Genomic DNA, 23,009 nt, shown 5'->3' on the forward strand with positions numbered 1-23,009 from the left:
CAGTAAAGTGTTCCACATGAGATTTTTCCCCCCACAGAAAAAGGTACCTATTGTGTCCACCAGTCAAGAGGATGAAGTTGTCACAAGATGGACTGGTTTTGAATGCAGGTGGCTTAGAGTCCACCATGGGGAAAGTAGTTAATGCAAAGCATCTCACTCCACTTTACAGGGGAAAAACAATTGGCAGATTAATTTTGATTTTTAAGATGCCAACAGCAAACAAAATGAAGATGAAGGAAAACAGTGTTCTTAGCATATAATCTCAAAGGTTTTAAAAATCTGAAGAGTAGCATACTGAGCATTTCCTGGATTCTACCTCACTACTACAAGTTGCAAGAAGGAATGGAGAGAAGGAAGATCATGATCACTCCACCCTTTATAACAGCACCTGGGAACACAAGGCAGCACAGGGTACACAAGAACTATTTAAAAGACTCCAACCTTGTGCATGAGGCACGAACTCATCTATGCCTAGATCTATAACCACATGCTGAAATCTGCAGCCTGAAGTGCAAAATAGGACCCTAGAACAGTTGTGCAGACCCACAAGCTGAATGAGTGGCATGGGGCCTGATCCAGTACAGGGTCAGCTTGCCCACTGACCTGACCTCACACACCAAATCCAGGGCTCAGAACCATATCATCCAGCCCACAGAGCTACTCTTAGGCCAGGAAACTTGGCAAAGGAGCAGCAATTAATACTGCCACTGCTCTCCCGCCACCAAACTTCAACCCATGGGGAAGCCCACAGGCCAAATTACATGGATCTGCATGCCAGAAGTCTAGGGCAGTGGCGCTCAACTTTAGCCATGTTCAGTTATCTAGTTAAAAAAACAAACAAACAACCAACTGTCCAAATCATGTTATAACAGTTAATTTAGTCTACTTTATATGGGCAAAAACAGCATTAAGGGAACAACATGAACAAAGGACCAAGGCATTATAAAACAAAGCATTATAAAACTCTGCTCTAACATCTCATTAATTGGCAAGAGGATTTCAACGTTCTTTAATATAAGGAAAAAGGAGAGAATTACTCTCATATTAAATATGAACTTGAAGGATGTTGCGAAAGATGCTAGAAAATAAAGGAAGTGTGGTATATACCTGCAGTATCAGCTGGGAATAATTATTCATTGTTTCTAGAAGTTTTGTAACCTTGTGAAAATTGAACTGGTTATCAAAAAAAGGTCACAATGCATATCGTCTTTAATCAGATAGGCATTAAACCAATTAAGTGATTACAAAACTCTTACACCCAAAACCACAGGAAATAAACTGAAATAGCATTGCTTTGCCAGTCAATTAAAGGTTAGCACCAGTTCATTCACCTCTCCATCCTTCAAGTACAATGCATTTGTTGAGCTTTGGATAATTTTTACCTTTGACAGTTTCCTAGGGCTGCTAGAGCCCCCAAGGATCCGTCCTGGCTACATTCAGTGCAAAAACAAACCCTGAAAAAAGTAAACAAAATTGATATATAAAAATCAGCTGTGGTTATCATCACTACTACATCAAAATGAATACAAAATGAAAGGCAACTCTCTCTGAAGCCATACAACAATCCCTCCATTGCAAAGCAGTTTTTAAAAGTTTTAGCAATTTAATGAGTAAAAGCCATAGTGTAGACCAGAACTGTCCAACTCGGAGCTCTTGGGCTTCATGCAGCCTGAAAGGGGTTAAATTTGCAGTCTGCAGGCTCCTTGCATGGGTGCTGCCCCCTCACTCCCCTGGCTGTTGCTGCTGTCAGGGTCTGAGCTCCCCATCTCTCCTCTGGTTTCTATTTGCTGCCCCTACCCCTAGGGGCAATGTGGCACAACCAAGGAAGCTCATGGCTTGAGGGGGCCCCTGTATAGTGGAGTGTTGGCAGAATGGCAGGAGGCCTGCACATGCAACATGCAGCCTCAGGCCACTAACAGTGAATAGACCTGGCCTGGATAAAAACTTGGCTATAAAAGGAGGCAAGCTGGGCCACCTCTTTATTCTATTCTGTTTTGTTTGCTTAACATGGGAATACAGTTCCTTTTTACCACTGTCATCCCACTTCAACTTGCTCTCCCTGTCCCAAGCAAGTTATTCTTCACAAGTGACCCATCACCATAAATTGTGCAAAGTGCTTACAGACATTTAGCCAAGAAACCATTTTCCCAAAATTAGGGAACTCCAAACTCTGTGACCCCCCTCACGGCATGTAATCTGTTTCCTCCCCAAAAGACACCAAGACCAGGAAATCAAAGCTAACAAAAGTCCAAACCTGATGGATAAACCTTATGCTAGCTAATGCATTTCTAACTATCACTACAACTTGGGAATCCAGGGCCAGAGGGGAGTCTAATAAAACTCAAAAGCACTAATGACTTTCATAACCAGAGAATGCCTACATTCAAATGAGCAAGAACCAGAGAACTTACTAGTGCTAGTCCTACTATTTAATAATGCTTCTCCTAGCCAGCAATCATGTACATTTTATCTGAAGAAAGCCTCATCTAGGGCCCTGTTTCTGACAGGCACTAAGAAAGCAGGCAAATGATGAAAGGAATACAGGAAATAAGCTCTATATTCCCTCCTGTCTTAAGTCTCCTCCACAAATTTCACATACACTGAGCAAAAACTACATCTCTGAGTGCATCTACTGAAAATGTAGTAAATTTAGAGAATGGGTGGTCCAGGAAATATGCAAGAAATGGCAGGCTTTTTTGGTGATATCTTTAATTGGACCAACTGTATGGCTGGAAGAGCAGTTAGGCAAGCTTTTGGCACAAAGTGCCCTCTATCGGGTTTGAAAGGGCTTGCTTTTCTACTGAAAATGTTCAGAAACCATCCTCCAGCACAATTCTCTGGATCAGGTCAGGGAGGATCAACATAGAACCACTTAAAAAAAAAAGCAAGTAGTGTAATCAAGTCACCAGCACCCAATGGTAAACACTATTAAAGGCAGACAAACGTCTCAGTATCAGCCTGCAAGGCTGACTTCCATCTTTTGTCTAATGATAGCCATCCAGCAAGATTAATACAATTTCTGTCCCATATCAGAGTAAAAGCCTGACTGATTTGGATCTGGAAGCAGATATCAGAGGTTATTGGATACTAAAAAATTAGCCCAAAACCATCTTCTCAATGGCTAGTCCCAGAATATCCAGCCTCTTAACACCCTTCAAGTGCCAAATCAATGTCAAACAGTTCTGGTTTTAAGCCATGCAAGATGACTACATGCTTATCAGTTACCAGCAGCTCTCTCTCCTCAGAGAGATGTTAACAGTCATTGCAAGTAGTCAACCCTGTATTCCCTATTGGCTTTCACAAGCATGAAGGTGCATGGATCTCTCTCATCTAATTATATAAAATAAAAACCAGAGGTTTGCTGTTTTCTCTCTCCTGTTTTTACTATGCTAACAAAGGTCTAGAAGACAGCCCTGAATTTGACCAATGGTGCTAGAAAAGTGGTTTGCAAGACTAGAATCTAGTAAAAGCAATCTGGATTAATTGGACAAACCACCATCTAGAGCAATTTTGATGAAAGACTTGATAGAAGTTCTGGCACAGATGAAAAGTCAGCATCTATAAACAACTAGCACCTACAGGTTGGGGAAAAAGGTAAAAGGTTCCATATACAACCTTATGATACAATCAAAACAAGTATCCAATTCTCCCAACATTGTAGTTCTACTTGCCCCATGAAAGCAAGAATGATGCTAGGGTAAGTCACCTGAGTGAGAAGTTGGTGGCTACACAGCCTAGAGGAAGATACAAGAAAAAGAAGTGTCACTACTTTGGCAGGAGAGGGACTGCAGTATTTTCTGCCTTGCTGAGCAATCTGCATCCTCCCCCCTCCCCCCATGATTAAACCCTAAGAAGCATGTCCAGACAAGTGTACATGTACAATGCGGCACTGCACACCACATGCACGCATTCTCATTCTCCAATTTGCGGGGGGCGAGTTTGCAATCAGGAAATCCCAGTGTAAAACAAAACAAAACAAAAAAACCATGCCTGAAAAAAAAAAGTGGAGTGGCGCACATGGTGGCAGTAGCCTGGCCAGCCAGAGCCACACTCCAGCTCCAAGCCAGGCTCCCTGCTGCTAGATTTCCACGGCTGCAGCCCCCAGGACCCCAGGTAAGGCTGCTGAGGCCAGCCCAGGTGTTGGCCCCAGCCTCCCCTACCCCACCCAAGACAACGTGCTGCGCACCAGAGCACATGTGCGTGGGCATTTCCTGGAGACAAGCAGCAGTGGCACATATTCTGCCGCTGCTGTTTGCCCCCAGGGAAATGCACGCTCTCCCTCATGAGGGGAGCACGCATGAAGTACTCTGTCCTCTCAGTATGTAGCAAGAAGCAAAAGATCAGATCCAACATATGACAGCTTGAAGCAAGAGAGTAAGAAAGCACTCAACCTCTCATCATTAACATAATAGGTGCTTGATCCTGGGCTACTGGATTAACACTCTGCATCTACAATGTAATCCCAAAACATTCATTCTCTTAGAACTTTTCCCCATACAGTAAAAGCAATTCAGTTGACTTGGTTAGGAAAGCTACAAAGCAAACCAGTCTGTATAACACAAAGACTTATAAGTTAGTTTTTCATAGACTTGATATTAAATTTAGGTCCTTGCACTTCTTTCCTCACTTAAGCACAAAGAAAAAAAAAAAAAGAGTTCCATACTTGCAACAGGTACCTCTGTTTATGTACCCTCGCATACCCCCTCCTTCCAAACCCTGCAGGACTCCAGCTGTGCAAAAATAAAAGGAATAGACCAGTAGGGGGGCAACTTTTTTGACTGATATGCCACAAACTTTTTTGCACCCTTCCTGAATGCCACTCTGATCCCTTCTCCTGCCCAATCTACTGTTCTGCTCCCTGTCCTATCTACCCTGGGCTGCACGTGCCATTTTTAGTCTGCTGCATGCCACAGACTGCCTGTACCATTTATGACACATGTTGGCCACCCCTCGAGCAGACAATGACTGTGAGGGAGGTTGGGTCACTACTTTAGCAGAATGAGAGGACAGCAGAAAATGCCGATTTTTATGGGTATTTATTCTATGGAAGGAAGAACATTGCTTTATCATCACTTAACTAATCACAACATTTATTTCAAATAATTTGGAATTTACTACCTATACCATGACCAGGACAAAAATACATTTACTTTGGTAAAATATTGGTTGCATATTGTAATAATTAAGAGAGTTCAAAGCAGATGGCAAACACAACAGACAACTTGAACATTACAATTCAGTGAAACTGTTCCAGTTCTAGCAGATTAAGCTTTGTACAAAAGGGTTTATTGCAAAAGTAAGAATGAACAGGTGGTAGGTTTTTAAGTCCACTGCATCATGTTGTTTAGCTACTGCTTATAGTTAACATACAACATGATCCAGTGATAAACTACTGTCCGTCAAGGAACTGTCCGTCAACCTGAAGCGTTTTCTTCTCAGTATCTGGCGTTAACTAAAAACATTCTGATTGTATGAAGACTGCATCCCATCTCTGCTAGAAGTATATCAGTGGAGGGGGGTCTGCTGCCATTGTGGTTCAACTGTCTCACTACTCAATGGGTAAAATGCTTGACAGCAGGGATTTAGCTTGAATCCCAGTTCTGACTCATGTGCTGGAATAACTCCGACAAAGCAACTGTGAGCATGCTCTCTGCTTAACAGGCCTCAGGCTGCCTAAAGGCATAATGTCACACAACCAACTGCTGACAACCACAGAAAAATGTCACCTCTCTGATTAGCATACTGAAAAGGTGGCTCAAACTCATTTATAGTTTTAAAATGCCATAAGAAACATGATGTTTTCCCATATATTGTCTAGATCTTGTTGCCATGATTCGTAGTTCCAGTAGATTAGCATAATATCAAGCCTTCGTTTTAAAATTTGCACAAGCCAGACCTAATCATGAAAGCCTTCTTGGCTTTGCCTCATCTTGCTGTCACATGTCTGAATAGAAAAGAAGGGACTTCGCTTTGGTCCTTTCTGGTTGGGAAAGAGAGGGAAATACTCTCTTCTAGGTGTTTTAATGAAGAAATTTGAGCCCCTCACCCCCGCCCATTGGTTAAAACTCCCTTGTTTCTCAAATCAGCAGGTGGGTGAACCAGGAATCCTATCTCCTACCTGCTGCCAAAGGAAGGAAGCAAGGAAAAATACCAGGCTTCAAACAAACAGTCAGAATGAGAGAGAGAGAAAAATCCTCCTCTCATGGAACCCAGGAGAAAACTATATTTGACATCAGCTAATTTCTGCAAAACGCCCCGCCTCAGTTTCTACAGCAACTTTAAATCTGAGATAGCATAACACATCGTGGTGTCGTTTACGGGTTTGTAACTGAATTACAGCATCAACTATTTACAGTTTCATTCAATGTGAACTTTTATAAATCTCATTTACATTTCCTGAACTAGTACTGAACATGGTTTAAATGGTAATGTAGACAGGAGAGAGCCATTTTCAACACCAAAAAAAATCTAGGATAAATAAGGCTTCAGATGTAAAAAGTTAATACTACTAGGGGGGGTCTACTAGAGCAGCAGTTCTCAACCTTTTGCACCTTACATCCCACCAACCATTTTGTCAAAAAACCCTGGTCCCACTATGATAAAAACAAACCCCACAAAATTGCACTGTTTGAGATACCTGTTGATTCATTTATTTGAAAAGAAACAAACAAAAACAGTTGTTTGCACTTCAATTGGGCAATGAATTGAAGTCCCACCTACATGACCTTCGTGTCCCACTGGTTGAGAAACACTGTACTAGAGCACTACAGAAGAAAAACAACTGGGTCACTAATCCATACAAAAAAGATGCTGGCACTTAAATCATATCTCTTGGAACCATTTTCACAAACTACCAATATGAAAATTAAAGATTTTCTTAGCCGATACCGATAGCTGATTAATTAACCAGACATATTGGCCGATACCAGTCTGATAGCCGATTTACAGGAAGACTTACCAGCAGGATGCTGCTGAGCTGCATATGTGGGAGGGAAGGGGCAGACCGAGGCCACCCCCACAGTGAGGGAGGGAGTGGGACAGGAGCAGGTGCTCCCCCAGCCAGGGTGGTGAATGTGACCCAGGGCTAGGAGTGGGATGGAGTTGCAAGCAGCAATTTCTGGGGGATGGGGGGGGGGGGGGAAGCAGGGGGGGGGGGACCCAGGGAGGAAGGAGGTGCATGTGCCCCCCAGATTTGTGCGCAGGGCAAGGGTGGGCTGCACCAGTTTCTCTCTGGTGGCAGACTGAGCTGGGGCTGCACGAGACAGGTGTCTACAGGGAATTTTCGGTGGCCATAGCGCCCCAGGCACCCCTAGTGCCAACCCTGCTTGGGGCACCAGGGCTCTCGAGGAAAAGGCAGCAGAGCACAGTGCCCAGAGCAGGGGCAATGCTGGGTGGGCTTGGGGGGCTATAGTTATGCCAAAATTCCCTGTAGCCCCATCAAAGCCACCCCTCCCAGAACAGCTGAGCCCGCCTCACTCCCACACACCCCGAGCACAGCCCCCCTCCTGGGAAGAGGTCAGCACAGTGCAGACCCTGGCCCCAAGCCTGCAGCCTGCCCTTGCCCTGTACACAAATCCAGGGGGGCACATGTCCCCCATGCCTCCTCCGGGGGTGCAGACAGTGGTGGGGAGCTGCTCCCCCTTCCCGGCCCTAAATGGCTGCATCCTGCTCCTGGGGTCACATTCACCGCCCCACACCCTTCCCCACTTCCTCCCTCACTGTGGGGGCCTTGATCTGCCCCGCCCTTCTCCCCAACAGACTTACTGGCAGGACACTGCTCTCCAAGCTGCTGGGGTGCTTTCCTGGCTGTGCGCGCGCTACAGCTGCAGGTATGCACACGGCATTTATTGGTGACATCATCAGCCAAAAAAAGCCAACTGACAATAACGTTAATTTTCCTGTTACTGGTGCTGATCCGACATGCGACCGATATATCGGTGCATCTCTAATGAAATTGTACGGATTATTCAAATCAAGCAGAAAAATACCACAGAGGTTTTCAGCTTTCCTTTACTAAAGAGAAGCTCAGCAAACCAGGTGTCACTTCAAAGGCATAATTCCCTTTGACTCCACATTCAGAAGTAGAAGAACACAAGGGCTTCTTGTAATAAAGGGCAATTCTGATGGATTTTAAGCCCAATCATGAAGTGGCTTTGTGGATGTTTACTATGTTTCCCTGACTAAAACTGAGAGGTGTTTGTTTGAAATATAACAAGTGGGCAGTGGAGATTGATGGGATATGGGAGTCAACTTTATTAACTGAGAAATCATAGCTCAGTTAAGCTAGGCTCAAAATACTTGACAGAGGACAGGCTACTGAGGTTATTTTAGTCAGCACGCTAGAAAGTAATTTCATCATAGTTTGTTGATAACTATCCGTTTCATGCCTTGTAAACTCTGGGGCAGGAAGCATCTCCCATGACTAGGACTGCTAGGCAATATTTTAGTATAATTAGAAATTGAAACACAAGCACCCTTTTCCCCTTAAATAGAGGTCTTTAAAACAGAGACCTCCTTTCACCACAATTCTAGCTCCTAAACTTAGTGAAATGTAAATAAAAGCAAAGCCCTGCTCTTTTGTTCAGTTTTCACTTTCTTAGCTGTGGTAAGATCATGCATCCTGCCTGGTTCTCCAATCAAAGACTTTTTCATACTGTTCCTAATGCCATTTCTGCTCCCAAACTGTTAGTGACAAAACCACTATGGCTTGAAATGTATAGAAAAAATGAGTATTAATATTGTTAGTTATTTCACTATTGATCACTCCAGTAATAAAACAAACAAACAAAAAAAGTTAAAATTCTTATAGAGGGCAATTCAGGATTAGGATTTTTTTTTTTTAACCCAGAAGTCACATGCTCCTCCTGGAGCATGCTTATCAGTAGGGATCGGGGTTTTCCACTTTCTGTGGAAAAATGTAGATTTTCTTTTTTAAAAAGGAGAAAACTGGGAAACTGCAGGTTTCCGCTTGCAGGCTGGCAGCCTTCCAGCTGCAAGGAACTGCCTGGGGCTGGGGAAGGTGGGCAATTAGAGGCAAGGGGTGCTACATGCATGTGTGCGCGCACACAGACACTGCCACCATACAGCCAGGTGGGAGAGGCCCCAGCAGCTGAATGCAGGTAAAGGTAAGTCTATGGGGGAGGGGATGGAGAGCCAGGGCTTGGGGACTGTCGTGCGAGTGTGTGAGGAGGCTTGGGCTTGGGGGGAGAGGGGGTGGGAAACAGCACAGAGTTGGGTGTCTGCCAGTGCTGAGGGAAAAAGTGTCTGAGTGCCAGGCTTGGGATCACCTGCTCCTCCAGTGGGGAAAAGGGGGTGGAGGGCCCTTCAAGAGCAGTGGGGAGCTGCATGGCTGAGCCAGCAGTACCTGGGCCAGAGGCCATGCTCACAGGGAAGGGCAGCCAATAGACACTGCCTGGCGTGGGGCCCATGGCCAGGCCACCTGGCACAGCATGTGAACCCCAGGGTGCCACAGGCCTGCCCTCTACCTCCCTCCAACCTATGCCAGGACTGTACTCACTCTGCCACTGCCCACACGAGTCAGAGCTACTGCAGCCGCTGCACTCTGGCCCTTCTGGCAGGGGTTGGGGAGCAGGTTGGGAGTGAAGGGTATCAGCATGGCCCAGAAGGCAGGGGGCAGGGGAGTACAGGTTGGGAGTGAGGGGCACCGCCATGACCCCAGAGGGTAAAGGAAGGCAGGGGACTGTGGGCTGGGAGTGAAGAGCAATGGTAGCGGCATGGCCCTGGCACATCAGGGTTGCTCAGTGCCACAAAGCAGCAGCAGGGGGACAGCAGCAGCTGGACTAGTGTCCTGGTAAGCAAAGGTGGCAGGGGGAGCTTTGATTTTGCATGACTAAAAAAACCAGAAAAACCCTGACAAAATATATAGGTATGTAGAATGTATTTTATTATAATGATTGAGGCACTGGTAGGCTTCCAAACTGCTTTACAATTGTAAATATATCAATAAAACACTGCATTAAACTGATATGCACACACATAGCAGTGTTTCATTTTAAAAATCACAGAAAAATGCAGATTTTGTTTTTGGTTTTTTTTTTAAACCCCTCAAATCAGAGAATTTGGGATTTTTAGGCAGAGAAAAACCACGGTCCCTGCTTATCAATGCTTTGGTATTCAGTAGGGCTGCAAGAAGCTTAAGTCCCTCATTTGATTCGTCATAGAGTCGGTCAGATTCAGTGGCCAAATCTCCAAAACGAATCAGAGGACCCTTTAATCTCTCCAAATCGAATCAGAACCCTCCAAAATCGATTCAGAGAGATTCAGAAACACTCAGACAGAGACAGGTATGTAGAAAAAACATTTAAAGCTAAGTAGCAAGGGGCTCGTGATCTCTGTGATGCTAGGGCACAGAGTGTCCAACAGAAGCATGGGAGGCTCCATAGCACATTCAGCAGCAGTCCTGGAACTGGACCAGAAGCACTTCCAGTCCACTTCCGGGTCTGCCGGGGAGCATGAGGGAGGTGTGTCATGCCCTTCTGGCTCAGTGACTGGTGCCTCCTGGGTCGGGGGGGGGGAAGCACCTGGGGTCCCCCTGCAGCTGATTGCTGAGCTGGTGGGGTGCAGGCCCCCCACTGCATCAGACCTGGAAGTACTTCCAGTCCACTTCTGGGTTCATCACCGAGCATGTGGAGGGCTGCCCCCCACCGCCCCCACACACTCCTGTGGGACACTCCCCATGCCCAGCATCGCAGTGATTACGAGCCACGCCTGCTACCTCAAGGGATGTAGAAAAAATTTTTAAAAAGCTGTGCCTATGTCTGAAGCGCTGATTCTCTGAATCACCATCGAATCTTCAGATTCGGCCAAATCGAATTAAGGACAGTGATCCGAATCAAATCACTGTCCCCGATTTGGGCAGAATCCGAATTGAACAGGGCCCGCTTCGCACACCCCTACTATTCAGCAATAGTTAAACTGAATTTGGTAAGGCAGCAAATAAACACTGGCTCAGAGAAAAAAAGGGGAGGGCTGTTGTTTGTTTGTTTTTTTTTAAATGTACACTTAAGGATGTCATTTTCATTAAGAGAGAGACTAATTACCATCAAGGAAGCAGATTTTTAAACAACACCTATACATTTTGAAATATCCTGTACAGAACGCACTGAAGAACTCATTAAATAGTGTTACTGGATTTAAACATATTGTGTTTCAATTTCTTGTCCATTCCCTTGTCTTCGTAAGTTTGCCCTTTACTGATTTTTTTTAAAACCATCTCCACATTATGGAAATGTACACCAGTGTAAGTACAGCAATGTGGAAACCCATAAGGCAGTCATACTGCAGAAGTGACCAGCATGGTTTACACTGGTATAGCTTAAAGTTCTGCATGCAGACAAGCCCTGAAGCATGCAATTTTAAACTTTCAGTTCATTCTTATGCATGGACACTAACATCCATGATGTACAAACTGGAAACTAAAATGATTGCTTTTAAATCCAGGCTTTTTTAAATCTACATAGTGCTAATTTACTTTATTTGATAATAAAAACGTACTAAAATGAATGTCTGACATTTTCTTTAATAGCTTCATAATCTTTAAAGTTTCAGATTTTATACAGAGATATTTCTCTATTAAGATATTTCATACTTAAAATACTCATCTATGCTGACACAAATAAGGTCCAGGGCCTCATTAGTTTCATTACCATGAACAGAAGCAAAAGGGATAAATCTGGTAAACAAATAGCCCATGCTATATCTGCAATCAACACCTGCTTCTAATACACTGAACTTCCATGAGTCAAGAAAGCTTTAATACTTTGCATAACCCACACTCCTACCAGTTATATTCCTTCATCAAGATTTACAGCTTGACACTGATGTGCCCCGCACTCTTGCATCACTCACAGGCCTAGGTCTGTGTTTACCAGTCTAACTTTAGCTGGTGGGGGGGTGGCCGGGGGAGTTATTTAAAGGTCTTGATTGCCTATAAAGAATTTTACAATATCTTTCTTAAACTATCAAAAGTATAAATAACTTTTCCTAATCAACCCTTAATCAAATTTGTTTTGAAGTGATTTAAAAAAAAAACTGAAGTCACTGAAAGTTAGCATTAAAAGCACTATCTTAGTCTCTGACATTACAAACTTTTATGAATACAGTAAACCTCATAAATCCGGATATAAAAAAACTGGAATTCTCAAAAATCCAGCACATCAGGGAGTAGTGGCGGCCAGTCCCAGAGCAGCGGAGAGGGAAGCCTGTACATGGCAGCTGCCATCCACCACCCTGCGCCACTGCCGGATTTATGAGGTTATACTGTAGTAACACTTCAGTTGCTCAAAACTGAGTATATACACACAATTTCACTCCCACTTAAGTGTTTGCAGGATCACAGGCTTAATTTTCATCCTTTTTGTTTTTTGCATATAGTAGTTTTATAATATTCAAGAATAATGTCTTACTAGTAGAATAATTAAAAAATTACTTGCAATTCAAGCCAAAGTTTACAAAAACAAAATACTTGTTTTGCATGCTTTGAAGTCAGATATCTAACAATTGAGACACTTTGCAAAGGGGGCTAATATTCAGAGCAGCACTTCTGCACACTTTCTGAAAAAATCAGACTCCTCTGAACTGGGTCCCAAAAACCAAGACATCTGAATCTTTCAGCCACTTCTGATGCTCCTGACTTCAGTTCATCACTAAAACTAAAAAAACTGTACTACTGCAACTTGAGGGTAAGATCTGCAAAGCCTTAATCCACTTTAAAAACAAACCAAGTTCTTTAAACAGTATTTAAATCATCTGGATTTAAACGCAACCTCATAATCAACTGAATCTCCCCTTCTAAATACAGCACTCAAAACCAAGGCAAGCTGAACTGCTGTAACAGTGCAGCTTCAATTTAACTAAACAGGTACATCCTAGCACTTTAGCTAAACAACAAGTGAAACTTGTGTATAAAGTCAGGCTTCAATCTAAAAACAAGAAATCACTAGATGTGCACCAATACGTTGGTCCCATATCGTACTGGTGCCAATATAGGGGAAACTGACAGTACTGGAAATTGGCTTTTTTTGCCTGATGGGGCCGATAATGTGGCTGATAAATGTCCCATGCATGCTCACATCCACAGCATGTACACGGCCAGGAGCACAACCCAGCAGTTTGGAGAGCAGCATCTGGCTGGTAAGTCTGTTGTGGGGGAAGGGCAGAGAGAGGGAAGGGGTGTGGGGGTGGCAGATCGAGGTCCCCATGGCGGGGGAGGGAGTGGGGTAGGTGCTGCTCAGTCAGGGAGGGGTACAGGACAGAGCTGTGAATGGCTTATCTGGGGGGGCGCGGAGGGTCTCCTGCTGCTGTGCACACCCTGGGAGGGCATAGGGGACATGTGCTCCCAGATCTGTGTTGGGCGGGGTGGGATGTCACTGAGGGCTGGGGCAGTGCCAGGCTCTTCCTGGTTGGGGGGGGGGGGGAGGGGGCGCCCAAGTGCAGCCTGGCCCAACCCTCCCCTCCCCTCCCCCCCCCAACCAGGAAGAGCCTGGCACCACTCCAGCTGCAGCCTGCCCTCATCCCACGCATAGATCTGGGGGCACACGCCTCTCCCCATGCCCTCCCAGGGTGCATGCAATGTCAGGAGCTGCCCCCTGGATGAGCAGCTCATGGCTCTGTCCTGTGCTCTGCCCCACCCCAGCTAAGCAGCACCTGCCCCAGCTCTACTCCCTCCCTCCCTCACCACAGGGACCTCAATCTGCCCCCCCTCACACCTCTTCCCTTCCCCAACACCAGACTTACCAGCCTGATGCTGGTCTCCATGCTGCCCAGCTGCATATTGGAATCAGATTGGTATCAGTCAATATGGTTCCTTTAAAATTGGCCATCAGTATGGTCCCAAAAAATCTCTCTCCGTGTGCTCCTAGAAATTACACTTCATCAATATAAACTCCACTTTGCACTGGTGTAGATGTGCATGTTGTGGGTTTGTACCTGTATAATTACACCAGTCCGTATTTCTGTACAGTTGAAGTAACCTTATTATATTTTTATGGCCACTCAATTTCTTCTTTGAACTGAGCAGCCCTATTATCTATCTTACTCAACTAAATGAGATGCTCATACTTTAGATATTACCAAGGTTAACTTTTTTACTGTTAATCATTCATAAAGTAACATTCAGTGATTGCATTTATCCAATAATGGACAGCACAGAAGTTAAAAAGACAGAAGATACCCATTATATTATTATACACGTCACTGGGCTACTATCATTGTTCCTTGCAGCATATTTTCCAGCACACTGTCACGCATTTTAGAAGTGAACAAACAGAATAGCGATTCTCAGCCACAGTGTTACAGTTCCTCAGAAAGGTCTCACAGCACCGGAACCCCGAGAGGAGGTAGGCATGCCAGGCTTCCTGTGCCTGCCCGTGTGTCCTGGCAGTGCTCCCTGCAGCTCCTCCCAACAGCTCCAGGAGCATGGAAGAAGCAAGGGAATGAGCTTACCAGAAAAGCACAACCCCTGCACTAACTGCCCCTGTATTTCAGGCAGCTGTGGAACAGCTCCCTGCTCCTCCTAAACTCCTGGAGCTGGTGAGTAAGGCCACAGGACTGGTGGCTCTGGGCAACAGCATTCAAGTCGTGGCAGAGCAGTCACAATGGGAGAGGCAGGCCTACCCTCATGGGTGGGGGCGGATGGAAGCAAACAGAAAGACTGGGGCAAGGCAGGGTACCAAAATATAGGACAAAGTATATTTTCACCCCCCCCTCCCCCAAGTCCTTTCAAATCTATCTGCAAAAGGAGACTGCAAAGGCTGCAGACTGCTCAGTTATTAAAATGTGCACATGCACGAGAGGAAGTAGAAAAAGAGAGGGCCATTACTTTGAATAATTTAGCTATGATGCCAACTCTTGAAATTTTATTGTATACCCTGTGATTTTAAGTGTTTTTTCTTAAAGTCACAGTACCTGGAATTATGTATGGAATCCTCCGTTTTTGTTAAAAAAAAGTCTAGCCTGCATAGCTGTAGAGGAAAACCTTGATAACTTGAAGCATGTGCATACCATATGCTTAAGTACCAGAAAGCAAACTTACTAAACTAAATTCATGATTTTAGGGGGAAGGAATCTATACTTAAGTGATTAGGTTGATAGTAAAAGTGTTTAGGAGAAGAAAATAAGCTTTTTGCCAATATTTTCCAAGTGGCAGAACCTAAGATGTCAACAAATCAAATAAGGTCCCTTTCCACCAAATGTACACCTTTTCCCATGAAATTACACTTTATATTTCAGTTTCAAAAGCATTAAAGTTTTGTTGTTTGTTGTGTCTGCTTTTTAAAAAAAAAAGAAAGCCAAGTTGTTACTAGTTAAGTTACTACTACAAATGAAATCTATTTCTTGGGTATTAAGGGGGAGAGGAAGGAGTGAGACAGTGTGCGTGAGAGCGCGTGCAAGGCTCTGAATCTATAGGACTAGCTTATATTTCTTCCACTATACCTAAATATGGATTTTTTAAAAGTAAGAGCAAGGTGCTTCTTAGAGTTCAACTAAAAATGTCTTTATCCTGTGTGTTTCAACTATGTTCCCTATAGAAGATGGATAAGCAACTTTAGAAAGGATCCAACACCACATTTTTATCCATGATAGGACTCAAAAATATTTTTTTCTAAATTTCATTCTAAATCACAGCACCATATTCTATTCTTGAGAGCTTATGTAATACAATACAGGCAGTCCTCAACTTACAACATTTTGCACTTACAACGTTTATAAATTGACACCCGTTTCAACTTGACATCAGTTTTGACTTTACAATGCATGATCCGATGCAACGCCATGCCAGCAAACAAGCTTGCTGCATCACTCATCTCTCTGGAGAACATCAGTCCAAACTTCCTTGGACATTTTCTTTAAGAAAGCACACAAGACTCCAGAAAAACCTGCAGCCAAGACTCCCGAGAAGACTCCAGCCAAGAGCCCTTCAAAAAGTCCAGCAAAGTCACCTCAAAGAAGTCCTTCCAAATCAATGATTGCTATTTACAATAGAAATACATTAATGTAGCTATATTACTCATCTATAAAATTGATCGAGTACAAAATTGTGGGGTAATTTTAGTGAAAATAGGGTATCGGGCCTTGGTTCAGAAACCAATCCCCCATTTATAACAGTTTCATATGAGAAAATTGGTTCCAGGTTACAACTTTTGACTTAAGACATGGTTTTCAGGAACCAATTGTGTCTTAAGTCCGAGGACTGCCTGTATCTCTCTGATATTGTTATTAAGGATAGCTGCAATTGATCCATTTAAACTCAGAACCAAAGAAACTGGACCTAAACATAAATGGGACAAAGAGGAATGGCTGGAAAAAATTATGGAAGAACTGCCTTCTTAGAAAGAAATACAAGACTTCCAGTGTAATTGATTTTAAGCACAAACATCTTCTGCATCTGTATTTGCACACCAATGACAACTGACCTGCATCTTGATAAACTATCCTTCATAAGCAGTTGTTTACTTCTTTTACTACCATCCTCCTCAAAAAAAATAAGGCTCATCCGCATTTTTAATGGCCAGTGTGCATATTTGGCACAATGCCTATCCCTTGACCAAATAGCAGACAAGGGAAAGGCAGGCACACAGTGACACAAAAGCATAGTGGGTAAAGAAATACTGCCATGTGTATGTAATATAAATAGTTACTTCGCATGTAAGTTAGTTACAGACACATATTGATTAAAAAAAAGCAGTCCTGTATAATCAAATACTGACCTTCAATTATATTTACATTTTAATCAAGTAACTATTCCTAAAAACATGGAGAATGCCTTTTACAGCTAGCTTCCAAGCCCTTGTAATTTGTGTTTCAAAAACCATCCAAATGTATTTCTCTAGTATTTTAAACCATTACTGTCAACCATTTAAACAGACATTAAACAAAGGATCACTGCCTATTGTGTACATCTGTGTCCTTCTTTGGTGCTATTATGGTTTTTCAGGTGAACCTTGAAAAGATAATTAAAACTGGATTCTTGATGTGCAATGGTTTGGTTGTTTTTTTTTTTTTTTTTTACAATATACTAATCAACGTTAAGTCTCGGTCTGAGGTTTCTGTGCTTATGCCAATGGAAATAGAAGATTTCTATTTTATCAGGCTTCTGTTATTGTTTCTTCTTTATATGGTTAATTTTATCATCCAGGATTGGATTTTATCTAAAACCTCATGATTGGTTTTAACAGTATGATTGTACAGACATTTACTTGCCTGCTCTTTGTTCTGAGGGGGAGGGAATTTGTCACAAGAATATTTAAGACAGAAATAAGTAGAGATAATTTGACACAAGGAATATATGCCAATACTTAAGACCATTATGTCTTAACTCTAGACTTTTAAACATTTTTATTTGCAGTATGATCATCTCTCCAAAATTGTGGATTATCAGCAATGGGAATACTGACCTCTTGGACCCACTAAGAAGTGCTCTAAAGCTACTTTCAGGGAAGTAAATGGAAGTCAATTTCAAGCCCTGTGAGAAACGGGTGGAAAGCTAAGCATGAATCAAATAGGAAAGGGCTGAACTGATAGAAAATCTTTTAAATTTTAGACTAATACTTTGTACAGAAAGGACTGAGAATTATAGTTGTTAGTTGTATCAGTAGAACTCCCTATGTGGGCACTTGCCCCAGAACAGAGTGCCTTCTTCCAGTTTATCATCTCTTACATCAGAAGTAATTTAAACTCAACTGAAACCCACTTTTATTCTGGAATGAGCATGTCCACACGGTGGTGTTAGAATGTTTAACTAATATTGGTATAGTTGGACCAACATAACTGAAAGAATCCGGTTTAGACAAGTCCACAGGGTGTTACAGGAAAGATAAATTAAAACTATAAAGGGAGTACTTGGCCATGTCCTGAAGCTTCACTTGCATAAGATACATTATAGAAATTTTATTAAAAATGATTTCCAGCCAGTTTTGCAATTCATTCTGCAGTGGAGAATGCTAGCTTTCTGAAGACATACAGAAATGATTCCACCCCTTAATCTAAACTCTAAAGCAAAAAAAAAAAAAAAAAAGAAGAGAAAAAGAAAAGAAAAAAAGAAAAGAGAAAAAGAAAAAGCTACTCCATTTTCCTTTAAGGATCATAGACTATACAAATCACGTCAAGATTACCCCCGCAGTTCCCCCTTATTAAGAATAAGTTAATGTTAATTAACTTATTAATGTTGATAAGTTAACATAATACTTAAGGTACCCTAACGTGAATGTAACAAGTGACTGTATGTGAACATCAACCCAGTAATTTGAAATAACATTTCACTGTACAGCTAGAGAAAGTCAATGCGTATTTTCTTTCTATCATAAAGAAAAGTACAGTATCATTGTGAAAGCACCTAAGTCACAAGAGTATAAAACTGCTGAGTACTGAAGCAGCATCTACAAAAAACTGCATGACGAAATGAGAAACTAAAATGTGCTCTAAGGTTGCCAAGCTTCTCTGGGAACATGAAGCAGACTATCTGTGAAGGTCCTAGGGCATTCCAGAGCAGCCACGAAAGGTTTTCAAACACATGAGCTTATCTACACCAGAAAGCTAGTGCATAGGGAGCTATGGTGAAACACAGGGTATTAGCTACTCTGCACTAACTTGCCACATGGACCATCTTAGTGTGAAGTAGCTAATCTGGGGAGGGCAAAATGGTGGACCCAGCCAGCAGCTAGACTCCATTTCCCAGCAACCCCTGCCCATGCAGCTGGGGCCAGTTGCCATAGAGACCCCAGCAGTCACCAGGCTGTGATAGCAGGAGGCTGGGGTTTCCATGAAGATTGGCCCCAGCCACACTGGCAGGGTGGGGAGATGTTCCTGAGCTTGCCTGAGATCTTGCAGCAGTGACAGCATGGTTGAGAACCAGGGTAGAGCCACGATCTGCAGCCTGCATGCCTCGGGCAGGTATGTGCAGGCAGCAGATCGCTGCTCTGCTCCAGCTCCAGACTATACTGTCACTGCTACAAGGAGCCAGGACAGAGCAAGGAGCCCTGCGCACCTCCGCCCGGGGCATGCAGATTGCAGCTCTGCCCTGGCTCTGGACCACGCTGTCACCACCATAAGATCCCAGCCCGGCCCTGGAGCTGCTCTCTGCCCTGCCAGCAGGAGCAGTGCTGGGGAGGGGATTTTGGGGAGAGGGCTATAACCACCCCAAAATTCCCCATTAGCCCCACCCCCATCCACCCCTCCCAGCAGCACCACCTTTGCTCACCCCACACAGGTGGCAACAGCTGAGCCCACCCTGCTCCTGTCTGCAGCACAGCCCCTGCTGCTCATCAGTGCTGCTGGGGCCAGTATCCACAAAAACCCCAGCCCCACACTATCACAGCATGGCTGCCGGGAAATGGAGTCCACTGCTGGCCAGATCCGGCCTGCAGGCTGGACTTTACCTGCCCCAAGCTAATCCCATATAAAAGTGTTTAAACTGGTATATTAGTTACCTTAAAAATAGTGTAACAGTGTCTACTGTTCAGATTGTATAACACCAATATGATTAAAAGACATGTCTAATAAAAAATTAAGCTGGCACAAAATCTGCTTATAGATTAGGCCTTAGCATACTTTGCTTAAGAAAACTGCTTTACAGTACCTAGTCTATCACTACACCCAGATGCATTGTGCAAGCATTTTTCCATGTGAAGCTCAGGTCATATCTGCACTACAGCTGTACTAGTGCAATAATTCTCAACTAGGGCACTATGATGCCCTGGAGTAACACTAGATTAGGGGTAGGCTACCCCTGGCATGGGTGCCAGTGCGGCGCACAGGCATTTTGCTTCGCACATGTGCCTCGGGGCAGATGGTACATAAGGGGCTGGCGCTGCAGTCTCACAACAAGGATTAGGCCACTCACAGCTTCCCTGCCATCTGTTCCCGACTCACCAACATCTTATAAATTGAGGTTGCAGGTGTTTTTGACACACTGCCCAGCAACATTGCCAACCCCTGCACTAGATCCTTTGAAAAGTATCAGAAAGTGAGAAGATAAGCAGACAAGCCTAGGCTCAGACTTGTCTCTGGCCCATCCCCCATCCCCACTGCAAAGAGGCAAGCATTACAATATAAATTCGTTTTTGAAACTGGGTGCCATTCAATTCACAGAAAGTTATGGTAAAGTGCCATGAGTCTGAAATTGAAGCAGTAAGTTAAGAAGTCAAAGCCTTGTACGTACACTCTTAGGGATCCCAGGGTAAAAAAAACCTAAGCGTGGTGGCGCACTTGGCGGCAGCGTGCATTGCACAAAACCAGAGCCTAACCAGCTGGAGCCATACTCCAGCTGCCGGCCAGGCTTCCTGCTGCAGGAGCACCATGGCTGCAGCTCCTAGAGAACCCGAGATAAGGCTGCTGGGGCCAGCACAGTTGCTGGCCCCAGCCTCCCCTACCTGACCTGACCATATGCCACAGCATTTGTGGCAAGGGCATTCCCTGAGAACAAAGTAGCAGAGGCACAAGGTATGCCACTGCTACTTGTCCCTAGGGAAACACTCCTTCCAGCTTGTCTGGACACACCCTCAAGGAGTTTCTTATGTTGATTTAGAGTCAACCTAAAACTCTTAGTAGTGTCTACACAGAACTTCCCAACCCTGTATCTTACTTGCTTAAATTAAGAAAAAAAAATACTTTTTTGTTAAGCCAGTGGAACTTTCTTACATAAAAAAGGGTTAAGAGCGAGTTTCATTCCTACAGGAACAAAGCAAAAAGGGGCCATAATTAGTATTTTATGTAAGAATGGAGAGACTTAACAAGGATTCCAATCTAGCAGTCTTGACACAGAAACAAGGTATTTGAAGCAGAAACAGGAAAACAGTCATTCAATAAGGGTTTCTTTATGTGTGACTACTAAGAAACAAGGGTGAACCTGGAATTTGTCAGCTAGAAAGACAAAGACATTCCCTATTGCTACACAAATTACTTTCTTTGACATTGCTTCTGAATCCAGCAGGATCAGGAAACAGACTACTTACTAATCAAGATTCCGACAGTCTTCACCCTTCAAGACGCTAACAACAACTTGGTACTTTGTTTTCTACTACAGTATGTGAGATGGACCTGTATGAAGTAAATGCAAACAAAAGAATGAGAATAAGTGAAACTTGCTTCCTAATAATTCGTTTGAACTACAGCCTCTTTCCAAAAAGATGTTATTTTGATATTGTTTCCCTAAACCAATATCAAACTGTCTAAAATTTATAACCCCCTTATTTTTCAACTTGACTTCTTAGCCTTCAAACAACTAATAAGCTGTTTATTTAGCCTTTGATCCTCTGCCTTTCAACCTTAGTGCTTACACTTTCTACTTTCATTTTGACTAATTTCTCTAAGTATTCACCTTTCATTCTGTTTTTCAGTATCTCTCATTTCATCTCTAGCCAGAATATTTTTCTTGCAGCTCAAAAGCCTCATGAAGCAAGACCTACTTTCAGTTTCTATTTTTAGCCATTTCAACAGTGAAACAAAACTCAAGTAAGGAAACGGACAGGGGGAACAAAAAAACCCCCAAAACAAACAAACAAACAAAAAAACCAAGAAAAAAAAACAACTTTGTTTACATATTTTGCAGAGAAAACCCACTGTATTTTGGGGTTAGATGAGAGAAATAAATCAGGATATATATTCAAGTTATTTGATTTCAGGACTAGAGCCTGGCCATCCCCAGAAATACAATCCACACCAATTTGCTGAAACTGAAAAAGGTCATCTCCATAGTTTAATACACTGTAAACATTGAGTTCATCCAAGCCAAGATTACAAACCCTGCCTCAAAAACCCAAACTATAAAATCCACAGAATCTTCTCCTACTACATCCAAACCATCGGAGAAATTTTGTGTATTGGTAAAAGGATATCACACTGTAAGAAGGACAATGTGAAAAATTAATGTTTTGTATTTTGAAATGACAACCGTCTCGGATGTTGTACGTGTCCATTACCCCATACAGGGAATGAGCCACTAAATGCTTGCAATCAAATATTTTCTGCTGCTCTCAAGATCACCCAAATGAAGGATGTTTTCATGATCTGTTTATCACTAGACAGAGGTTCAGTTATCTACCTTACTATTTAGGGCAAGAGAGTTTTTCAGTAAAGTGGAATACAATGGGAAAAAAGCAAAAGACCCTGAATACTACTGAATCAATCATGTCATAAACAAATACCTACTGGCAACTTTATCTGTGTGGGCAGCTGTCACTGTCAGAGTATCAGGACTCCTATTTCAAATCAACTGGCCTGTAACAAAAAGGTTTAGCCACATATCCTGCAGAGAGTAGCATTCATTTTGTTCACTAACACAAACACCGCCCATGCAGGGAACTAAAGAATGAGCTTCTATTACTAATTTGTGGAGAAGTTGACAAGAATGAAGAGGAAAAACAGTAACATGGATTAATTTGGTTGTCTGTCACAACAGCCAGAATATCACTTTTGTCATGTGCTATTGTACCACCTTGAGACAATCACTGGAAACTTATTTTATTATCATGATCTGTAACCTCTGTGCTCATTATCTCTGCTGCTAGAACTAAAGAGAAACTTATTTTCTTCCAAATCACACCCCAGAGTATATTACATTTTATATTAATATTTCTGATAACAGCTAAAGGTCAACCCCTCTTTTTAGCATAAAGTTTATAAATCTTTATAACTGCTAAATGGGAGTGCAAAACATGCTATAGAATAAATATTTTTAGGGGTGCATCAGGCCAATATCGGATCAGGACCGATATAAAGAAAATTGTCTATATTGAAAATCGGCTTGACGTGGCCGATAATTTGGCAGATAAATGGCATGTGCATACACGCAGCCGCAGAGAAGCACGCAGGCAAAGAGGAGTACAGCTGACAGTGTGGAGAGCTGTGTGCAGTTGGTAAGTCTGTTGTGATGGAAGGGGAGGGTGACGGAGGGGGCATATTAAGGCCCCCTGCAGTGAGGAGGGTGTGTGGCTGGGGCATGTGCTGCCCAGCCACAGTGGGCTGGGAGCATGGGATGGAGCCATGGCTTGTTT

At 43.2% G+C, this 23,009-nt stretch overlaps 1 protein-coding gene across 14 annotated transcripts in view; it reads right to left on the reverse strand.

The window, feature by feature from the left end:
- The window catches only part of TNRC6B (trinucleotide repeat containing 6B), a 188,975-nt gene that overhangs the window by 160,383 nt on the left and 5,583 nt on the right, over positions 1–23,009 (reverse strand). For 12 of the 14 annotated variants that reach the window (XR_003095021.1, XM_025208905.1, XM_025208907.1 and 9 more), the window contains exons 1-2: positions 3,707–3,734; positions 1,383–1,454 (exon numbers count right to left, since the gene is read on the reverse strand). The gene's annotated coding sequence lies outside the window, so the exon portion shown is untranslated. Of the gene's footprint in view, positions 1–1,382; positions 1,455–3,706; positions 3,735–20,969; positions 21,011–23,009 lie in introns of those variants that run through there. The other 2 variants (XM_025208895.1, XM_025208896.1) reach the window with 2 other exon arrangements.

Source organism: Alligator sinensis, unplaced genomic scaffold (genome assembly GCF_000455745.1).
Source record: "Alligator sinensis unplaced genomic scaffold, ASM45574v1 scaffold215_1, whole genome shotgun sequence".
Taxonomy (NCBI): domain Eukaryota; kingdom Metazoa; phylum Chordata; order Crocodylia; family Alligatoridae; genus Alligator; species Alligator sinensis.